General features: G+C 42.5%; 1 protein-coding gene across 2 annotated transcripts in view; it reads left to right on the top strand.

Annotated features, from left to right (window-relative positions):
• The window catches only part of LOC110526836 (adhesion G protein-coupled receptor A3), a 286,109-nt gene that overhangs the window by 159,711 nt on the left and 102,934 nt on the right, over positions 1-23,464 (top strand). The gene's annotated exons all lie outside the window — the stretch shown is intronic.

The raw sequence follows: 23,464 nt of genomic DNA, 5'->3' as shown, positions 1-23,464 counted from the left end.
CACACTAAATCACTGTTACTCCATCATACCTCCTGCTGGCCCATCCCAAATGACAGATGCCACGTCAGCTACACTTTACAGTCTACATATGCAGACAGGGAAAAACACTCCTCTGGCATTGAAGTGGCATTGTTTTTCAATGTTTCACTAGGTAGTTATACACATCAGCTACTGTGTGCATGTGCGCGTGCTTGTGCTGGTGTGTGTGCATGTTTACTTTCGTGTCTGTGTGTTTCAGCATGCTTGTTGACTGTGTCCTCTTATGATTAGCTAATACTATCTACTGTGCTCAGCTATTATTCTAGCCTGGTTGCCATGCCCAGTGCAGCTTTTCAGCGATCTCAGATGAACGAGCCATGGGGGAGAAAGGCAAGGCATTCCTTTGATGACTAAGCCGTCCCTTTGTGATGACCAATGACAGAGGTCGATGAGCATGACTAGGCTTATCGAAGTGAGCCAATTCCAAACCAAACCTGTGTGGCTTGATAGACAGGGAGCGATTGTCATTGAGAAAGTGAGCTCTCAATGGGAATGTGACATTGTGAGCGGCACTCAGAGCAGCAGCGGGCCACTTAGGGTTGGGATGGAAATGCTGCCAGCCTTCTCTCTCTCTGAACTCTATCTCTCACTCGCTCTCTCTCTCTCTCTCAGCCCTATCTCTCTCTCTCTCTCATTGGCCTTGTCCTTGCTCTCCTCTGCTCTCCTCTGGGAGTACAACCCTACGACGTGACACTGCATATGCAAAGGCCCCTCTTATAACTGCCGATCTCACACTGCCTCGCAGGCCCTTCCTCACTGTAACGGGCGCCCCTGGTAGCCCCTCACATCCACTGTTTAGAGGGTGCTTTTCCAGCCCAGTAATCAGCCTCGATTGCCACTTTTCATGTAGGCATCTGTTAGGATTGTTTTGTGCATAGGAATGCCATTTACGGGATTAGAATTAGAATCCTGGAGAAATCGGTTTACTGTTATTGGTTTTACTGTTATACACTTGTGGATAACAATGACAGTCACACCAGCAATAACTGAAATATGCTTTTGCTTCACGACAATATTTAGCTATTGCTCCATGACAATTGTCTGTGGCTCTCACCAAATGAGTGCTGGACAGCTAGCTATCCTGATGTAGTGAACAGTTTTGTTGGGATTCCCCCACTTTGAATTCCAATATGGTGGGTACTGGCACATGCCCCTAGGCAAGGCTTCTACCATTGGGGGGGGGGCTATTCAACTCCTGCCTGTAGTGCCTCCCGGTGGCTGGAGGTGTAGGTGCAGGGCTGCCGTAGGGCTCAGTGGTTCCCTTTGTCCATGTTTCACCCGCAGACCGAAATAAATGAAAGATGCAAAGCGGAAGCCTGACTCCACCGCTCGTCACTTTGACTGTGAAGACGGCGTGTGTGCTCAGTTTTGATTTAGAGAGCAAATCCATTCCGGCCACACACACACACTCACGCACACACGCATATGCACACACGCATGCACACACAAACACACATACACAAACACACACACTAATCTTCCACTCACACTCTCACTAGAACTGACATGCGACATCCCTCAGGAGGGGAGGATACTTCCACAAATATCGCCGCTCCCGTCTCTTCTTTCCCCAGGATGGAACACTGCATGTTTGGGGGAATTTCTCACCTCCTCTCTGTGCTGCTGTTAGTTCAGTGTATTCTGTGCGACTGATGATCTTTACCAGTGTTCACACTGCTGGTATTTAAGCCGTAGTGCTGTTTTAGCCCCCACTCGCAGACTATCTGATCTCTATCTCTCTGGCTGTGTCTCATGCCTGCTTGTGCTGTGCTAGGTTAAACTGAGCTACTGCACAGAACATATGGTCACGCTGTGCCCACACACAGCCAAACGGGTGGCATTGCGCACATACACCCCCCCCCCCCCCCCCCCCACACACACACACACACACGCTTACATGTGCAACCACGATCACATGCATGTACGCACACACACACACACACACACACACACACACACACACACACACACACACACACACACACACACACACACACACACACACACACACACACACACACACACACACACTAGATGCCAGACCTCAGCCACCAGCTCCATCCAACACATATGTTTTTAAATGTCTGGCTGGTAGCTAATTGGATGGGATAACAGTGAAATAGAAGGAATCTGGTTTGTGGATTTCCTCAAAAGAATTTCACTGAACGACCACACACTCTCCCTCAACAGTGCCAAGCTGCACAGTCACTTCAAACAAAATGTATAATAACAGAATATCAGGGGCATCATAGAGTCTGCCAGTACACCACTGTATTATTTAGTTTAATTTAACACATTTTGCATGCCTATTAATAAAGATTAGTTCTAGAGAGGAGAAGCATTCTCATGGGTGTGCAATACAGCTAATGATGCCTTTGATAAGATCACCTGAGTTTAACTCTACTTTACGTCGTCCACATTATCGCCTACTTATCATCCAAGCGGATTCTCTTTCAGTACCATCTGGTAAACATTATTAATCTCATCTGATGTAATTGCCCAGAGTCTTTTTCATTTAATTATATATATTTTTTTTTTACGTCGTCTTAAAATTAAGCCAAAAAAGATTTTTAAGTTCAAAGTCTGACAATTAGCCATCTATGCCGACATTTAGCACCTAGTCGCACACTCGTGCGTAAAATAACAGTTTTGAATAATGGGACACTGCAATTAAACAACAAAACAGTTAAGGGGTTTGAGTGAGTATAGCTACAGTGTAAAAACGTACTTATCGACACATTTTGCTATTTCTCTCTTGAAATGGTATCAAAATGGGAAAACTCGACAAAGGTAAGCAATGTCCCAAAAGATTTCTGTTAAGTATTAGTTTGCCTTGCATTTTCTTAGTGTTTCATGTAAATTAAATCATTAAAAGAGTGTTTTTAGGCACTGTGAGGGTGTGGTTAAGAGGGTGTGATTAAAAACGTCTTAAAAGCTAACTGAATAGCTAAGACCACAGGGGGTGCCAATGATACCCTTCAGTAGAGGTATCGGCCAGTTAGGACAATATTTACCAGTCACTTCTCTCCCCCTTGCTCATTAAGCCATAATTAATTAGAGAAGGCCTGTGGCTGAGCTAGTGGGACATGCTAACCTCTCTGTTTAGATGCATTCCTGCTCCATAGAGCTTTAGTGCTTTTTAATTATGCTGCTGTTAGCTGTTAGCCACTAAACAGTCACCATGCAGGTTGGGGCTGCTGCTACCTCATCTGGGGAACTGTTAGTGCTGGAAATACACAACCACAGGCAGGAAGACACAACCACGAAATATCTCATGCAACAAGTGCTCAGAGACAAATTTAACTGACACAGCCTACTTTTTGAACACAGATGCAGTAATTCCCTGATAGTGATTTCTAATATAATAATGAAATCCATTCAACATGTGCGTTTATCCAAAGCGACTTGTGAGTGCATACATTTTAAGCATGTGACCCAGTGGAAATTGAACTCCCAACCCTGGTATTGTTAATGGCACGCTCTTAGCAACTGAGCCAAACAGGACCACACAGCTGTTATGAATTCCACGTGTCTAAATATACTCTCAATCATTCCATCATTATGTAGATACAGACTAGGAGTGCTGTTGAGAGTTCTGTGCACAAACCAATGGAGGAATTAAGCTATTTAAGTGGGTATCGACAGAGTGAAGGCTATTCATTAGCACATTGACCTGTATTCTTTTAGACGAGGGGAAGCACAGAGAGGAAATCATGCAAATTCTCCCGCCCGATTCATACCCAAATTACTCAAGGTTAATCGTATGTGTGCCGAATGCCATGTTTATGACATTAACTTCCATCCATTATTTTCATGGGTTTCATTGCAGATACTTTGTTTGTGTGTGTGTGTGTGTGTGTGCGTGCGTGCGTGCGTGCGTGCGTGCGCGCGTGCCTGTGACCATACATATGATGGCATTTGTGTTCTGTTCTATAACTGCAAAAGCATACAACAACAAAATGTTCCATCTAAGCATTGTATTTTTTCAGGAGTAGGTCTCTAAAAACAAATAGGCCTGTGATGCTGCAGTGAGATGTGCTGAATGCTAAACACCGTGGAAACCCCCTCTTCTCCTCGTAGTAAGAAGAGGTAGGGAGAAGGAGGAAGGGAAGGTGGGAGGGAAGGAGGAGAGTGAAGCAAAAAGAGAACTGGAGTTTAGGAAGAATGAGAAAGAGGGAGAGACAGGGAAACGCGACAGATTAAGAGAAGGGATTGAAAATTGAGAAGCAGACAGGTAAAGAGACAGAGGGATATAGAAAGAGAGGGAGACGGAGGGACCAAAAGACCTCCTGCGGCGACAGGGGCCTGGGATAAAAAAAATAATAATCATTTAAATACAATATAAATATAGGACAAATCACAACGAGAGACACAACACTACATACTTCAACAGAACATAACACTACTTCAATAGAGAAAGAGAGATTGAGAAAGATAAATAGTTCCATCGACGGATAGAGATAGCCAGTCACCGAGCATTTGGGGAGATCTGTCCATTTCCTCTGAACAGCTGAACAGAGGACAGAGGAAATTTGGTTCTCTTTGTGCCTTTGGAGCCTAGTCGCTCTAGCTGACTGGGCTTTGTGCAGCAGAATGGCCCTGGCTGTCCTTTGTCACGCCTGCTTCCCTGAGAGGGTCGGATATGTACGCACACACGCACGCATGCACACACACACACACACACACACACACACACACACACACACACACACACACACACACACACACACACACACACACACACCGCACACACACACAGACGCACACATCCTCCATTCCCATCCTGCTCTGCCGCAGTACAGCATTCACACTGTTTCATTAAGTGCCTCTGTTGCATTACCACACTCATGTGCTGTACTGGACTGCTGGCTGTACAATGCTGTATTGTGAAGCTAGCTCCTCCTTATCTGTTTGCTGCTGGCTGTCCTATGCTATGCAGACAGAGCGTTATTTTGCTGCATAATGATTTATATTAAACGTTGGACTCTGCTGCACTGCACTACACAATATAGTTGTTGTTTGCCCCTGACAACTTTTCTTTGTGAATACCGTGCTTCAACATTTCTTATGGCAAGGCATGCTTTCATTGTAGATTGAATTCCTTGAAATCCCCCTCTGCTTATAGAGGGTGGGTCGAGGTGAGGGCATTATCAGCGCGACACATAGCTGATTCATAGATATGTGACGTACAGGGATTGTTGATGCCCCCGGATGGCATTCACTCATAGATTGTTAACTTTGATGAAGAAACCTCAACCTTTTATTTTAGAGGCTAGGAAATACAGTGTGCTTCCAGTTCGTTGTGTTATTAGGTCATATCAACTTAGTCCCGAGTTAAGACTTTCCTCACTTGAAGCAATGGCATGCCGTTTATCATCATAAGCCCTCTCTTTGTACTTATTTGACCTATCAACTTGGTAATAGTCACGCATACAGTCATTTAGCATTGGCATTATTTCATTGGTAACCAATGGTAACCCGCCACATGTTATGATTCTGTCTCTCTCCCCCGCTCTTTCACATTGTTTCTCTGTCTATCTGTCTCTTCCCTATAGCGCTAAAAGCACCAATGTAGACCAATTGGCCGAGGGCTCCGTCCCCTGTTCTAGTTCATCTGTGCTGTCCGGCTTTATTTTTCACCTTTTTGCTTCTGACCTACAAATCACAGCTCCATTGACCCATATCGTCACCCCCCCCCCCCCCCCCCCCCCCCCCCACCCCCCCCACCCCCACACCCCCCCAGTCCTTACAGCCTCCTTTAAACAGGGAGCAGCTGGGGAGCTGGTTTCAGTCTGTCTCTTTTGCTTTCTGTCTATGTATTTCTCCCTCCCTCTACTACCTCCCTCCCTCCATCCTTCCCTGCATGCTATTACAAGCTGCTTTATTCCTTGTACATTCCTTGCCGGGCCATGTGGGGTAATTAAAGCTAAATGAACAAATAATAATATGCTGTAAGGAACAGTCTGGATGAAGGTCACGCAGAGTAGCACAAACATGCACACACACAAGCACACAACCTCACACACACACACACACACACACACACACACACACACACACACACACACACACACACACGTGCGTGCAAGAGCATGCATACCCTGAGATGAGCACACAGTCAAACACACACACAGTCGAACTCTCATCAGATCCATCAACGTCTGATCTCAGAAGCATAGCTCCCGGCTTTGGAGTAGCAGCGTTCCCTAAAGGACTAACCCTTAGTGCTCTGCAGTGTGTTTGCGTGTGCACCATCTGTGAGCTTTTGCGGTTCCCTCAATGCAAATTCTTAGATTCATGAATTGGAATGTTCCTATCCTGGCTGAGGTTCCACAGGCAGTATAATTACTGTGTGTGTGTGTGTGTGTGTGTGTGTGTGTGTGTGTGTGTGTGTGTGTGTGTGTGTGTGTGTGTGTGTGTGTCTGGGTCCATTACGAATTCCATACATCTCTACCCACTCTCTCCCTCTCCACCCACTCTCTCTCTGTCCACCTTGCAGCAACTGATGATGTAATAAATTGACAATAATGTAATAAATATGCTGAACGCATTTTCTGCATAATGTAACGTTATGAAGTGGGTAAAACAAACCATGAATAAGTGATATAACTTTAACCAATATTGTATTATTCACTCTTTTTTATTTTCATGCATATCAGGTGTCATGCTTCAGTAATAGCTCACTACACAACAAACCACATTCCTAGCAGTAATATCAAGACAATTGACCCACCTCCCAATACATACCCACAACCCCAGTCAGTTAGTCAGTCAGTCAGTCAGTCTGTCTATCTGTCTGTGTAAATGAGGGAGAGAGAGTGTGTGTGTGTGTATGCCTGCTAAATTTTTTGGGAAAACTAATACTAAAATCTCAACTGATATGCAAAAGTTTTTTTATAGATATAACCCTGCAAACTAAAATGAGTTGTTAGGACATCCACAGAATGTCACAAAATGGTTGCCTGAAGTGGTAAGGACGTTGTGTCATGGTCTCATGGAGGTGTCTAGTTCATATTGTCATTGATTTAAGATTTGACACTATTTTAGCTAAACGGCGTACCATGTACCTTAAAACCTATACCACTTAATTACTTTACTTATAATGGTTTGGCACACCTGGGACCATCAAGTGACAAAAACCTCCGGGGACCTTGACACAACGTCCCAAGAATGTCCTGAAAAGATCTTTGGGGATCTTCCCTGGACAAACCGGGAACTTGACAAAACCTCCAGGGAACCATGAGACAACTTCCCAGGAACTTCCTAAAAGTGTCCTCAGGGAGGTTCCCAGGGTAAACTGGGAACTAGACAAAACATCCGGGGGACCATGACAGAACGTCCTAAGAACGACCTCGGGGATGTCCCCGGGACAAACCGGGAACTAAACAAATCCTCCAGGGGACCATGACACAACGTCCTTACCACTTTAGGCGACCATTTTGTGACGTTCCGGTGACATCCTAACGACTAATTTCTGTTTGCAGAGATGTTCCCTTGGGACCATCACCCATGTCCTAATGACTTACAAAGGTCCTGACCTAGTCCTCAGTGACGTCCTGGTAACTTACAGGGAACTAGACAAAGGTCCCCCAAAGAACGTTGACCATCATGAAACATCCCCTTGTGGTCATTGAATATCCCATGGATAACATTCTATCAGAACCAAATATACACCTTTTTCATAACGTTTCCTAATAGACATCAAAATACATTATTTTAACGTTATACTACGGCCAAACAGAGACCTGTACTGAACGTCTTCTTATGGTCCTGAGGTTAACGTCATGTTTTAATGTTCCTAGAGTGGGATAACGTCTCGACCTTATGGGAACCTCACATAATGTCATTAAGACGTCCCCTGTTTGCTGGGAACCCAGTTGTAGACTGAACTGAACCATACAAGAGAGAGGGTGGAGAAGCAAGAGCCATATCTCTGCCCAAAATATGTCCACATCAAGCAGATCCTTAGTTATTAAGCAGGTGAGGTGTTTTTGTATGGACTCCGGAGATTCCAGAGGCTTTTTCGATGCCACCAAGGCGTTGTATGGACTCAGTTACCTCGGTCTAAACCCCTTTCACTCCAAAGATGGTCAAAAGCTGTTGAAGAATGACAAATCAATTCAATGGGATTCCAGGTAGCAAAAGCAACCACTGTTATATGGCCTTTATAAATATTGCCTTCTGACTCTGTTCACCGCCATGCTCTCTGGCTGATTCTGTCAAATTCACCAAAATACTGCTGCGTGACAACATGTCAGCTTTAGTACTCAGCAACAGTGGCGCTGAAACGGAATCCTTCAAGGTTGAAACTGGAATTATTGCACCAACCCTGTTTCCTATTTTTCATTGCTGCAATCCACCACCTCACAGGCTAAAATCTGCTGCAGGGATCCAAAATGATGTACAGAACAGACGGCAAACTCTTCAACCTCAACAGATTCAAGGCCAAGAGCAAAATAACCACCACTTCCATTGTAGAGCTCCAGTATGCAGATGATAATTCCATCACTGCCCATTTAAGAAGAGGACATTCAGTGCATCCTGGAAGCTTTTGCAAAGGCATGCAAGCTTCTGGGTCTGGCCCTAAACATAAAAAATACCAAAATCCTCCACCAACCACACACTGACAAAAATTCATCAGCCCCAGCTAAACATTTTGACAAAACCACTCTTGAAAACGTGGACCACTTTCCCTACCTTGGCAGCCTTTTCTCAGCCAACGTTGACACTGAAATGCACCACTGCCTAATCTGTGCCAGTGGAGCCTCCTTAAGATCGAGGAAAGGAGTCTACGACGATTGTGACATCCAGGCCATAACTAAAATCTTGGTCTAGTGCTCCCCACCCTACTGTATGGGTTAGAAACATGGAACACATACAGCAGGCACCTTAAAGCCTGGGAGTCGCACTATCAAAGATGTCTCTGCAACATGATGAGGATCAGCTGGGAAGACAGGTGCACCAACAACAGTGTCCTTGAGAAGGCAAACATCAGCAGCATCCCCACCACCAACACCAGCTCTGATGGACTGGCCATGTTGTCAGGATGCCCAACTCTTGCCTCCCAAAACAGGTCCTGTATTCACAACTAAATGCAGATCACCGGGCCCCTGGAGGACAAAATAAGCAGTTAAAGGACAACCTAAAGAATAACCTCAAAAAGTGCCACTTAAATATCTCCAGCTGGGAAGACACTGCAAAAGGTAGGTCAACATAGAGGAAAACTGTCCATGAGAGAGTAGCCCGGTACGAAGAAGAGTAGCACGGTACAAAGAAGTTGCCACAGAGGACAAGCAGCAACTTCAAAAGGAGAGACTTTCCATCTAGAAGGCTTACCAACCACCACCAGTCACCGCTGCCCACAGTGCACAAAAATATGTGGCTCCCGGAACGGCCTCTTCAGCCATCTGAAGACCCACAATTAGGACCCACCAAGAAGACAATCATGCTCGACACCAAGTGATTGGCAATGATGATTCCACATGTAGCACCCTCTTCCCAAAACCAGCCATTACTCGTCTAAGGCTGCGTTTGGTGAAAAGAGGAGAAGTACTGTACCTGTAATGAAATTAATCCTGATCCTCCGTATAAGCTTGTTCTGAGAGCTCATCCATCTCTCACTGAAGTGTGCAACTTTTTCTTTGGCAGTAATCCAGTCTAGCTCCTATGTTTCTCTGAAGATAGCCAGACGGACAGACGGACAGACAGAAACGAACCGCCTGCCTGATCCAAATCCAAACCTGCATGGGGAGGTAATAATAGCACCTGGACATACATTATTACATGGCCAAAAGTATGTGTCATCGAACATCTCATTCCAAAATCATGGGCATTAATATGGAGTTGGTCCTCCGTTTTGCTGCTATTTGCTGCTACTCTTCTGGGAAGGCTTTCCACTAGAAGTTGGAACATTGCTGCGGGGACTTGCTTCCATTCAGCCACAAGAGCACTAGTGAGGTTGAGCACTGATTTTGGGCGAATAGACCTGGCTCTCAGTCAGCTTTCTAATTCATCCCAAAGGTGTTCGATGGGGTTGAGGTCAGGACTCTGTGCAGGCAAGTCAAGTTGTTCCACATTGATTTTGACAAACCATTTCTGTATGGACCTCACTTTGTGCACAGGGGCATTGTCATGCTAAAACAGAAAAGGGCTTTCCACAAACTGTTGCCACAAAATTGAAAGCACAGAATCGTCTCTGGGATGTCATTGTATACTGTAGCGTTAAGATTTACCTTCCCTGGAACTAAAGGGCCTAGCCCGAACCATGAAATAGCCCCAGACCATTATGCCTCCTCCACCAAACTTTACAGTTTGCACTATGCGTTAAGGCAGTTAGCATTCTCTTGGCATCCGCCAAACCCAGATTTGTCCGTCGGACTGCCGTCGGACTGGTGAACGTGTTTCCACTGCTCCAGAGTCCGATGGCGGCGAGATATACATCACTACAGCTGATGCTTGACATTGTGTGTGTTGATCTTAGGCTTGTGTATGGCTGCTCGGCCATGGAGATCCATTTCATGAAGCTCCTGACGAACAGTTATTGTGCTGACGTTGCTTCCAAAGTCAGTTTGGAACTCGGTAGTGAGTGTTGCAACCTAGGATTTGCATACATGTTTCAGCATTCGGCGGTCCCGTTCTGTGAGCTTGTGTGGCCTACCACTTCGCAGCTGAGTCGTTGTTGCTCCTAGACGTTTCCACATCACAATAACATAATTTACAGTCGACCGGGGCAGCTCTAGCCTGGCAGGCATTTGATGAACTGACTTGTTGTAAAGATGGCATCCTATGACGGTGCCAGCTTGAATGTCACTGAGCTCTTCAGTATGGGCCTTTCTACTGACAATGTTTGTCTATGGAGATTTTATACACCTGTCAGCAACGGGGGTGGCTGAAATAGACTAATCTACTCATTTTAAGGGGTGTCCACATACAATTGGCAATGTAGTGTACTTCCAGCATCAGAAGTCCTTAGACATGCAGTGCTATTTCTGAATTTTCAACACACCACTCTTAGGTATCACAAAACCTTTTCAGTTTTCTCAGTAGTAGAATTGAAAGAATGCGAAACAGTTTAATAATTTAAACACATACCATACCATTCCCTTACTTTTCATGTGTCATTCTGTCAATATCAGATTTTCTAGCAGGTAATTGAAGTCAGAGAGCAGAGAAAGAATAGGAGAGAGAGATGGCGAATAAAAAGAAGCAAACAACAGAAAACAAGTATAGAAAATGTGACAAAGCTAGCTCTGGCTTGGTCTGGTACACTATTTCCTAAATCATATCACTTGCTGTGATATATGAGGCTTTCTTCCCACCAACTGACTGAGTGTCCCTGGCTCTGGCTCTGCTTCAGTGGTGATAGTGCCTGGGTGATCATTAAAGCTGTTTGCTCCTGGCGGCTGGAGTGGTCTCCGAACGGCTGTTTCCCGGACAGCATTGAGCTGACAGCGCTGGTGGGTAAATCCCAAAGGATTAGAGCCGGCGTGAGGCACAGTCCTTGTCTGATGATTGGTACATTGTTTCAAGGCACTTGGGCTCTGGCTGCCTGGCAGATTGAAGGCGAGGGACGTAGTGAGAGAGGGAGAAACGGGTGAAAAGAGAGTGTGAAAGAGAGAGGGAGAGAGCAGGAGAGAGAGCAGGAGAGGGATAGGACAGAGAAAGAACAGAGAGAGAGATGAAAAGGCAGGTGAGTGCTTTGCTAAATAACACAGTGTTCTCTGTGATTGTACTTCCAGCAGTGTTAGAGGACACTTGACGTGATCTGAGTGATTATCCAAGGTGAGTTAGAGAGAGCTGCCATGATGGGGACAATGAATACTGAACACAGATATAAATGCAACATGCTGCAATTTCAAAGATTTACTGAATTACAGTTCATATACGGAAATCAGTCAATTGAAATAAATAAATGAGGCCTTAATCTACCCGATAGCAATGAATTACATATTTTCATTAAAGTGTTATTTTGATAAGTAAATTCATAACATTTCATTCTTCCACTAGAAGATATAGTCCGGACAAAAATCTGGTTGTTCGTTTTGTTCGAAGCGACCCAGTCGTTAATTATTTTTGCATAGTTGCTTCGCAAAAGAACTGGTCGTGCGTTCTAAACAAAATGTTTGCTATGCAGGCTGTATAATGTTCTTGTCACTTGCTTGCTAGCTAGCTTCAGCTAACTCAGTAACGTCAAAGATTGCACTTGGAATGACAGTACATTGCCATTTTGTTGGTTTTAGATTTTTTTCTATTGGCATTTACTTGGATATATCCATGATAATGACATTGATGTTTGATTTCGCCTGGCTCAGAAAAATTTCGCCTGGCACAGTTCACTTTCTATGTACAGTATGGTACAGAGATCGAGACTGATGTTTTTTAACGTTACGGCGAGGGTAATCACTCAAGAGTTGGGTTGGCTACACTAGCTAGTTACTTCCCTCGCCGTACGGTTAACAGAACTGCGGGAAAGCAGTTCTCAGCAAGCACAGAAGGACTACACTATGTACTGGTGTTTCCTATCTAGCTATCAGCCTCCTTCTTCTTCGGTGGGTTTTTTCTCGCAGTTGGCATCCAATGTTGGTGCATTTCAGCCAACTACTGTGCTGGAGTGTGGTCCAGAGATGGCGCTAACAGCCTCACACCCTGACTACACCATTCGTGTCGCTTGTGCAAGCATTACAAAATACATTTAGATCTATATTATTCAATTATTGCACCCACACTGCTCGCGTGCGTGAACGAGCGTCTGCGTTTCCAAGGGCTAAAATAGAAGTCAGTTCTATTTGTGACGCAGATCGTGGTGTCCTACCTCTCCCATCTCCTCATTGGTTTAATGAAGCAGATACCCACGAGCCATCTCATTGGTTATACCCACGTGGGTGATGAAAGACGAACTGTGTTGTCGGTCGTCGTGGTAATTCTATGAAAGTTTAGATGCCAATCACCATATAAGTTCAAAGAAGAAAAAGCCTGGAAGGAGGAGAGATGACTAGAAACGATTCGGTTGACCGTTTTATGTGTGGATTAATTGTCGGAGTAGAGGACCTTGTGCATTTCAGGTAAAATAACAACTCAATGTTTATATCCCAGGACAAATTAGCTAGCAACAGCAAGCTAGCTAAATAGGACAAATGAGCTAGCAAGTGCAAGCTAGCTAGCTAAATTGCCATAAATGTTTAATGCTTTCGACATGTCCCCACATTAATTTAATTGGTTCTGAGTTTGTTTTGATATTTTAACCTGTGTTTCGTGATCGCGTTTGGTGTGGGTGGACAAAATAAATGTATGCACAATGGCGCACGCATGCAGCCGGTTTGGGTTCCATGTCAATGGCAGTGGACGTGGCATGTAGTAACCACAGTTTGCAGGAAGATATTATTGTATACAGCAAGGCAAAGAACCATGCTCGTCCAATCAGCATCAAGGATCCAAACAACCAGTTTTATAATTAGTAGAAATGCCTGTAATGTGGCCCTTCATTATTATATCAATAAAGATTTGACTGTATAAGTGCCCAATATGGAACACACAATATATGGACATGTTCATATCCATTTGGTGACACTGATACCCTTATTCTTTCATTCCCTTGAAATATCCTGTCAAGTCACATTACATGCTGCAAGATTGTGAGCAGAATAGGGACTGACTGTCTCAAATGAATTTAGATGGAGGTATCCTGTCTGGGGCTCAGCTTTAATATATTACATGTTAAGGTGATGGGGACTTCCCCTGTCATTCAGTTTTCATTCATACCTTCCACATCCCCCCTCTTTTTCTCTCTTACAAGCTTTCTCAATATTCAGATTCTAACGGTTAAACCAGACTGAAAGCTATGCTCAAGTGAAAGAAAGTTGAGCGGCTAAGTGCAGCATTCAGTCTGGTTTAACCAGGCTTGTTTTGACTCTCTTGTTGTCCGTTTTCTCCAGGTTCAGATTTCATTCAAATGCTCCTTTGATCAATGCCTGTTGTCTCTGTTGACATTAAAGAGTCTGTTAATGTAAATGTTAACGATACCATAATTGCGGAGATTGAATAAGGTGTTTGGTCTGATTTGCCTTTGTCTTTTCTTTCAAAAAATTATCAAGCTGCACTGAAGAGCCCCGAAGCTACAGGGCAGTTAGCAGCTAGCGGTGGCGTGGAAACAAAAGCCTTAAATTGGGTTTGGCACTGGGCTTTAATGGTCCAATAAAAATCTGTTTCGGCCAATAGCAACTACTAGTCTGTCACCAGCTAGTCCTCCACTCCACTAGTCTCTTTCCCTCCCATCCCACTGCACATCTGTGCGAGTGCACTTCAATCAGGCTCATTATGGTCTGCAGCTTTTTATAGCGCATGGCAGTCCCCACTCAAGATGGCTTTTCAATTAAGTAAATTGGCTCCCGATGATGTCAGTTTAGCTTGATTCAGCATTGATTGCCGGATCATCCTGTCCCTGAGGGGTGTACTACTCAGGCTTTTCTAAAGTTAGCCAGCTTCAGTTAGCGTCACATTTCAGCTTGGGTTTCATCCATGTTACGACGATGGATATTGCTCGTCCACCTGCCGCTAGCAGGCTTCTTTTTTAAATTGTATTTAAAAAAATATATATGTATTTTTTTTATTATCATTTTTATTTTATTTTTTATCTGCGGTTGTCGAGAGTGGCTAGTCAAATGCCGAACTCTTCATTGAGACAATGCTGAAGCATCAATCCATGGGCAAGTCAGTGCCACATTTTCATTTATGCCGAAATCAAAATGAAAGAAAGTTATCTTGGAAATTCAGCAGGCTATGGTGTAAAATAGGCTTTTAGAAGTGCTGTTTTTATTTTATTACTTATCGTTAATGGCGTCTTTGGTGTGCTTATCAATGCATGAGCAGCTGGTTTTTTTTCCCACTCCTATGGATCAAATAATTGTATTAAAGCTGCAATATGTAACTTTTTGGGCGACCTGACAAAATTCACATAGAAATGTCAGTTATATATCTGTCATTCTCATTTGAAAGCAAGTATAAGAAGCGGTAGATATGTTCTATGTGCTCTCTTTCTATGCTTCCCGTTTTCAGTTTTGTCTTTGGGATTTGTACATCAGCTTCAAACAGCTGAAATGTGATATTTTTGGTTATGGAAAATATAGATAGATGATTCTCTTCACTATATTTGCTTGTTTTGTCACATAAACTGAATTTAGGCAAACTATTTTAATTTTTGAAATTTCTGAATAGTTTGCTAAGTGTGTCCTTTGAGCATGTGTCGATACTAATAGGATCGAAAGAAAGGCAGCACTGATTTCTGATCAGCTTTCCCCATTAACATAAGAACATAATTATTCCAGAATACTGATGACGGATCAGCTCCTAAAGCGATATCACCTAATGGCTGCAAATATTGCAGAAGTATATTTGAATGCTTACCCTATAATAATGCACTCAATCACAGATTCATTTGGCACATCATTGTGCACAGCTTAATGTACAAATATATTGAAACATATCACAGACAGTAACCTACAAGTAGCAAAATAGAACTCAATTGATTGAACATGAACAATTATAGCCTTCCCTACTGTTTATATTTTAATACAGTCATCTGTTTTCATTGGAAGCATATTTTTATATGTTGCTTGTTTGTATCAATTGCAAAGACATTGGCAACTTTGAATTTGTAGTCAACTATGTTATGAAGTTATCAACTGTCACAGAGAGATGGATTAACCTTGTGATTCTATGTTTAGCAGAGATCTTCTGCGTAAAAAGTAACGTGGGAGGGCAAAAAAGCTTCTAACCACGCACTTACAGTGCCTTCAGAAAGTATTCACACCCCTTGACTTTGTCCACATTTTGTTGTGTTGCAAAGTGTTTTCAATGGATTTCATTGTAATTTTATGTAATTGATATCCACAAAATACGCTGGCAATGTGGAAGAAAAACATTTGTAAAAAATATATTAAACACAAATATATCTTGGGGCGGCAGGTTGTCTAGTGGTTAAAGCGTTGGGCCAGTAACCGAAAGTTTGCAGGATCGAATCCCCGAGCTGACAAGGTAAAAATCAGTTTTTCTGCACCTGAACAAGGCAGTTAACCCACTGTTCCTAGGTTGTCATTGTAAATAAGAATGTGTTCTTAACTGACTTGCCTAGATAAATAAAGGTTAAATAAATAAAAAAATGGTGAAGTATTCAACACGCTGAGTCAATACATGTTAGAATCACCTTTCCACAGCTGTATTGCGCAACATTTTCCCATTATTATTTTCTAAATTATTCAAGCTCTGCCAAATTGGTTGCTGATCATTGCTAGACAAACATTTTCAGGACTTGCCATATATTTTCAAACAGATTTAAGGCAAAACTGTATCTCGGCCACTCAGGAACATTCTTGGTAAGAAACTCAAGTGTAGATTTGGCCTTGTGTTTTAGGTTATTGTCCTTGTCAGGGGGTGAGTGTAGCTGGTGCATAGAAGTCAGGCGCAGGAGAGCAGAGATGAGTGGACAAAGCACTTTACTAAGGCAATCATTTGCACAGAACGCAACCGCGTCCCAAAACAAATGTCCAACAAACAAGTGAGGCAGCACAAAGTACAAAAACCCAAGTACAAAGTATCGGCTGCCACAAAGCACTGGTAATAAAACAAAACCCGGCGCAAATCAGCCAGAAGCGTGCCAACCTTGACAATAAACAATTTCACACACAGACATGGGGGAACAGAGGGTTAAATACACAACAAGTAATGAGGGAAATGTAAACCAGGTGTGTGGGAAAACAAGACAACAAATGGAAAATGAAAGGTGGATCAGCGATGGCTAGAAGACCGGTGGGTGACGTCGACCGCTGATTGCCGCCCGAACAAAGAGAGGAACCGACTTCGGCGGAAGTCATGACAGTCCTGCTGAAAGGTGAAGTCATCTCCCAGAGTCTGGTGGAATTCAAACTGAACCAGGTTTTCCTCTAGGATTTTGCCTGTGCTTAGCTCCATTACGTTTATTTTTTATCCTGAAAAACTCCCCAGTTCTTAACGATTACAAGGATAGCCATAACATGATGTAGCCACCACGATGCTTGAAAATATGGCGAGTTCAATACAAACATTTGTAAAATATGGAAAAACAAAACAAAAACATAATCATTCCAAAAGATCTTTCAGCACCCCAATGGAGTTGAGCTTAGACAAAAATGTGACAAGAGTTGATGTTTTACGGAGTTGACAAAGTGCATATTTTTTATTTTGAAGTGGTATGCAAAATAGCAAAAAGTCATATTCTGTCTTAGTCTATAACGGAGATGGAGTTGACAGGTTATGGTTGTGGTCATGGTGATATCAATAATGTTTGTTTAAATCTATCAAAAGTAGAGGACCTTCAGGAACATTAATTGTTTTGTTGCACTCCATCAAATCAGGAGATAATTTCTGATACATTTTTGACAAATCTGACGGACTAAAACTCAGGACACATTTTTTTTAGGAATTACAGTTTTGAGAGAAATATTACTTTGTCAGTTAATATTCATTTTATCCAGTTTTTAGAATTTTAAACACTTTTATGGAGTGTGAAATTGTAATCCTTTGCTCTAGACAAGGGCATTTCCTCACACACAGCAGACATGGAAATGAATAACATAACAACTATTTAGAAAATGTAGAAAATATTGATATTTTTCATTGAAGTCATATAAAGCTCAAATAATGAAAGAACATATACAGTGGGGCAAAAAAGTATTCAGTCAGCCACCAATTGTGCAAGTTCTCCCACTTAAAAAGATGAGAGAGGCCTGTAATTTCATCATAGGTACACGTCAACTATGACAGACAAAATGAGAAAAAAAATCCAGAAAATCACATTGTAGGATTTTTAATGAATTTATTTGCAAATTATGGTGGAAAATAAATATTACGAAGCCACAAGATTCAACAACTTAGACATATACTGAACAAGTCCCACAGACATGTGACTAACAAATTGAATAATGTGTCCCTGAACAAAGGGGGGGCAGTCAAATCAAAAGTAACAGTCAGTATCTGGTGTGGCCACCAGATGCATTAAGTACTGAAGTGCATCTGAAGTGCATCCAGAGTACAGGCCTCTGTGTAACGCTCGTTTCTTCGATGATAAACGCGAAACCGACCATCACTCATGGTGAGACAAAACCACGACTCGTCAATGAAGAACCCTTTTTACCAGTCCTCTCTGGTCCAGCGACAGTGGGTTTGTGCCCATAGGCGACGTTGTTGCCGGTGATATCTGGTGAGGACCTGCCTTACAACAGGCCTACAGGCCCTCAGTCCAGCCTCGCTCAGCCTATTGCGGGCAGTCTGAGCACTGATAGAGGGATTGTGCATTCCTAGTGTAACTCGGGCAGTTGTTGTTGCCATCCTGTACCTGTCCCGCAGGTATGATGTTCGGATGTACCGATCCTGTGCAAGTGTTGTTACACGTGGTCTGCCACTGCGAGGACGATCAACTGTTCCATCCCATCTCCCTGTAGCGCTGTCTTAGGCATTTCACAGTATGGACATTGCAATTTATTGCCCTGGCCACATCAGCAGTCCTCATGCTTCCTTGCAGCATACCTAAGGCACGTTCACGCAGATGAGCAGGGACCCTGGGCATCTTTCTTTTGGTGCTTTTCAGTGTCAGTGTCCTAAGTTTTCATAACTGTGACCTTAATTGCTGTTAGTGTCTTAACGACCTTTCCACAGGTACATATTCATTAATTGTTGGGAGCATGGGAAACAGTGTTGAAGTTATTTGGATTTTTATGAATTATCTTTGAAAGACAGGGTCCTGAAAAAGGGACATTTCTTTTTTTGCGTTTATATTTTGAGTTTATATTGATATACTATAGTATTCACTGTAGGATTTTTGCTTTTATAAACGCAAAACACTATAGTGAATACTGTAGTATTTACTGCAGTGTTTTTGCGGACATGACTATCCGGGCAAGCATGGAAAGGAAGGCAGGCAGTATACTATAATTCTATAGTAAGTAGTACAATAGTTTTCTATGGTAAACTGTAGTATTTTCTATGTGGGTAATGACCAAGTGAATGAATTATACTGTATGACTGTTCTACATGAAAAGTTGTTTAGAGAGCAAATAAAGTAGGACTCGTAAACTGTTTTTTTGTGTGTTTTTTTTTTACTTATTTCAACCTCTTTACCTCCTGGAGATGGTTGGTCCCTCAGGTACCAATGAACACTTAATTTATTCATTAAATGCCATTATCAGATTATCTCAATTAATCAGAGTGTTCTGTTTCAGTAAATAGAGTCGGAAGATGACAGAGACTCACCTGAATGCGTTTCAACTCCTCACCCCTGCTGTCGAGAAGCAAGCTGCCAAATGGGGTTGTTGAATGAGGGGTTCTGATTAAGAATGGATGATGTTGGTACAAGGGGAAGCTAAACAAAACAAGCAGGTGCCGAAACAAGGGCCCAGGCTTATCTCAGAGCATGAATAATGTACAGGCGGAAAGCACTAACATTCTGTTAGCACCGTTAGCTATAAACAGACAATTAACATAGTATGAGAACTGCCTAGTAGTGGGCTAGCTGAGGTATTTCCTTGTCCTTATGAGAAGGGGGAGGAGTCATGGATTAGGTCCACACACACACACAAATGCACACACATGCACACATTGCCACACACACACACACACACACACACACACGCCCTGGAATATATTATTTGTTTATTTATCCTTTATTTTAACAGGGAGTCACATTGAGATTAAACATCTATTTTACAAGAGAGCCCTGTACACATTACAATAAAAACAGAATATTAAAACAACATACACTACTTATACATTACTTATATTTAACACAAATTTAAAATCTGTAAGTCATTTCTGAATTGAATCAAAGTCATGCTGAAGTTCACGAATGGCCTGCTGCACCGAGGTGGCACAGGAATACAAAACTGTGTCATCTGCATAGAGATGAATCTGCATAGAGTATTAAAACAGTGTTTCCGATGTCGTTAATATACAAAGTGAACAATAATGGACCCAAAATCCACCCGAGGAACACCTTTTTGAATCTCAAGAAATTCAGATTTAACCACATCTATCAAGATGGCCTGAGTTCTGTCGCTAAGATACAGTTGAAGTCGGAAGTTTACGTACACCTTAGCAACATACATTTAAACTCAGTTTTTCACAATTCCTGACATTTGATCCTAGTAACAATTCCCTGTCTTAGGACAGTTAGGATCACCACTTTATTTTAAGAATATGAAATGTCAGAAAAATAGTAGAGAGAATTATTTCTTTCATCACATTCCCAGTGGGTCAGAAGTTTACATACACTCAATTAGTATTTGGTAGCATTGCCTTTAAATTGTTTAACTTGGGTCAAAGGTTTCGGGTAGCCTTCCACAAGCTTCCCACGACAAGTTGGGAGAATTTTGGCCCATTCCTCCTGACAAAGCTGGTGTAACTGAGTCAGGTTTGTAGGCCTCCTTGCTCGCACATGCTTTTTCAGTTCTGCCCACAAATGTTCTATAGGATTAAGGTCAGGGCTTTGTGATGGCCACTCCAATACCTTGACTTTGTTGTCCTTAAGCCATTTTGCCACAACTTTGGAAGTATGCTTGGAGTCATTGTGGGGTGACAGGTAGCCTAGTGGTTAGAGCGTTGGACCTGTAACCGAAAGGTTGGAAGATCAAATCCCCGAGCTGACAAGGTACAAATATGTTGTTCTGCCCCTGAACAACCCACTTTTCCTAGGCCGTCATTGAAAATAAGAATTTGTTCTTAACTGACTTGCCTAGTTAAATAAAGGTAAAAAAAATGTATTGTCCATTTGGAAGACCCATTTGCGACCAAACTTTAACTGATGTCTTGAGATGTTGCTTCAATATATCTACCTAATTTTACAAACTGTCCCTCTTGCAGCAAAGCACCCCCACAACATGATGCTGCCATCCCCATGCTTCACAGTTGGGATGGTCTTCTTCAGTTTGCTAGCCTCCCCCTTTTTCCTCCAAACATAATGATGGTCATTATGGCCAAACAGTTATATTTTTGTTTCATCAGACCAGAGGACATTTCTCCAGAAAGTAAGATATTTTTCCCAATGTGCAGTTGCAAACCGTAGTCTGGCTTTTTTATGGTGGTTTTGGAGCAGTGGCTTCTTCCTTGCTGAGCGTCCGTTCAGGTTATGTCAATATTGGACTCGTTTTACTGTGGATATAGACACTTTTGTGACAGAACGTGTCTTCTTCCTGATCGGTATGATGGCCATGTAGTCCCATGGTGTTTATACTTACGTACTATTGTTTGTACAGATGAACGTGGTACCTTCAGGCGTTTGGAAATTGCTCCCAATGACAAACCAGACTTGTGGAGGTCTAAAAAAAAATTCTGAGGTCTTGGCTGATTTCTTTTGATTTTCCCATGATGTCAAGCAAAGAGGCACTTTTTGAAGGTAGGCCTTGAAATACATCCACAGGTACACCTCCAATTGACACCAAATTATGTCAATAAGCCTATCAGAAGCTTCTAAAGCCATGACATAATTTTCTGGAATTTTCCAATTTTCTAAGTGATATAATCTGTCTGTAAACAATTGTTAGAAAAATGATTTGTGTCATGCACAAAGTAGATGTCCTAACCGACTTGCCAAAACTATGGTTTGTTAATAAGACATTTGTGGAGTGGTTGAAAAATGAGTTTTAATGACTCCAACCTAAGCGTATGTAAACTTCTGACTTCAACTGTATGTGGATATCCATGCTTTTGGAATACTTCCTGATAACAATGTTGAATAAAACATTTGGGCTACTGAGCCAGCAATAAGCAGACCAGGCTCCAAATTATCAGCCCATTTGTATTTTTTTGTCTGTTAACAAAGCATTCAGGCCTTCTTTATCAGTGAATTTCCAGGGAAAAAACCCTGACCAGCGTTTTCAGTATCATTCAATAGATTTTCACCATCTACTGTACATCCAAACTACTCTTTCAAGAGCTGGCTTTGAAATACAGTCAAACATAAAGCCTGCAGATATAAAAGGGTGATTAAATGCATTAATTATATCAATTTTGTCCGTAATAGGGCCAGAATCTAAATTAATTTCTTGGGGGAGAGAAGAGGAGACCCTTCAGTGATTTAACCGCTTTTCAAAATGTAGCTGGATTCCCTGTACATTCAGATAGTGTATTAACATAATAATCAGATTTTGCTTTTTTAACTAGTTTTACACACATATTTATCAATCGCGGGGAAAGACTGCCAGTCTGGGCCTGAGTCTGTGAATCGAGCTTTGGCCCAGGCACCTTCTCTGAAGTGTATGACTCTGGACTGAACCAAGCAACGACGACAGCAGCTTATTAGCATTGGCCTCACCTTTCCTGGAAAACACTTTTGTGTGTGGCAACTCATAAATAGCATAACAGCCAAATAAAAAAGAGCTTTCAAGTAAACAGTTACTAATGTGAGAAAGCTTCCAGGATAGTGACCATTCAAGTCCCACTCTATGATATTTGCAGCAGTTTTTGATTATTTGAATTATATATCCATTTATTTTTTGAAGAACATCAACCAGTCAATGGGAAGATAGAGATATGTTTATGGGCCTTTAGCGTTGAACTGGCTCCCTCCCTCCAGAAGACATTGGTTGACTGAGGATGTTTACATGCTGTGGTCTGTGGACCTGTAGCACTTATCAGGGACTCAGGGCCCCAGGAGTGAGCTGGAAGCTTAGAGAGAGACTTGCTTGTGAAAGGAATGAGTTTGTGATATTTATAGACCTGAAATACTACAAGAGGCAGAAGATTTTAGTCAGCCGTTCTTTCTAGCCTGGTCCTAGATCTGTATGTGCTGTAAATGCATGTGCTGAAACTAAAGCAAATAGCTATAGACCAGGCTACCTTTCCACTGAAATATGCCTGTTCTTAGACCTTTTTTTATCCAGGTTTATCTCATTGAGATACAATCTATTTTTCAACCAACACAGCAGCAGGGGGGAACAAAGTTTGAGAGAAATATCATACTGTAACAACTGACCGAAATAGACACACCATGAAAAAGAGTTGACATAGACACATACATTTCAATTACAGAAACATACAAGCATCGTAGATAAAAAAAAAAAACTAAAATAAATATATCATATGTACCACACCTTTTGAAGGTCGGTTGTGGTGTACTGTGAGGCGAAGCATGCCACAGTGTCAGCACTGGCTCATCCCAACCTTTCTCTCTCTGGTCCATGGGATTGAGGTATGGAGGTCTGCCAGTGGAAGGTCAGGGAGATAAGGTGTTCAGCCAGGAAGATAGGGAGCTGCCGCAATTACCGCCACGTCGATGAAAAGGCCTTTAAATATCTGTCGTCCACCCCCCGAGATGCAGGCGGGGACACCTCCCCCCGCTCTCTGTTCCCGAGTGAAGGCCAGTACCAACCCTGGCTGGAACACACACCATGTACTGTAGATGCAA

This window comes from Oncorhynchus mykiss, chromosome 1 (assembly GCF_013265735.2).
Source record: "Oncorhynchus mykiss isolate Arlee chromosome 1, USDA_OmykA_1.1, whole genome shotgun sequence".
Lineage (NCBI taxonomy): Eukaryota > Metazoa > Chordata > Actinopteri > Salmoniformes > Salmonidae > Oncorhynchus > Oncorhynchus mykiss.
Note: the sequence above shows the minus strand (reverse complement) of the source record. Positions and strands in the feature narration are given on the sequence as shown.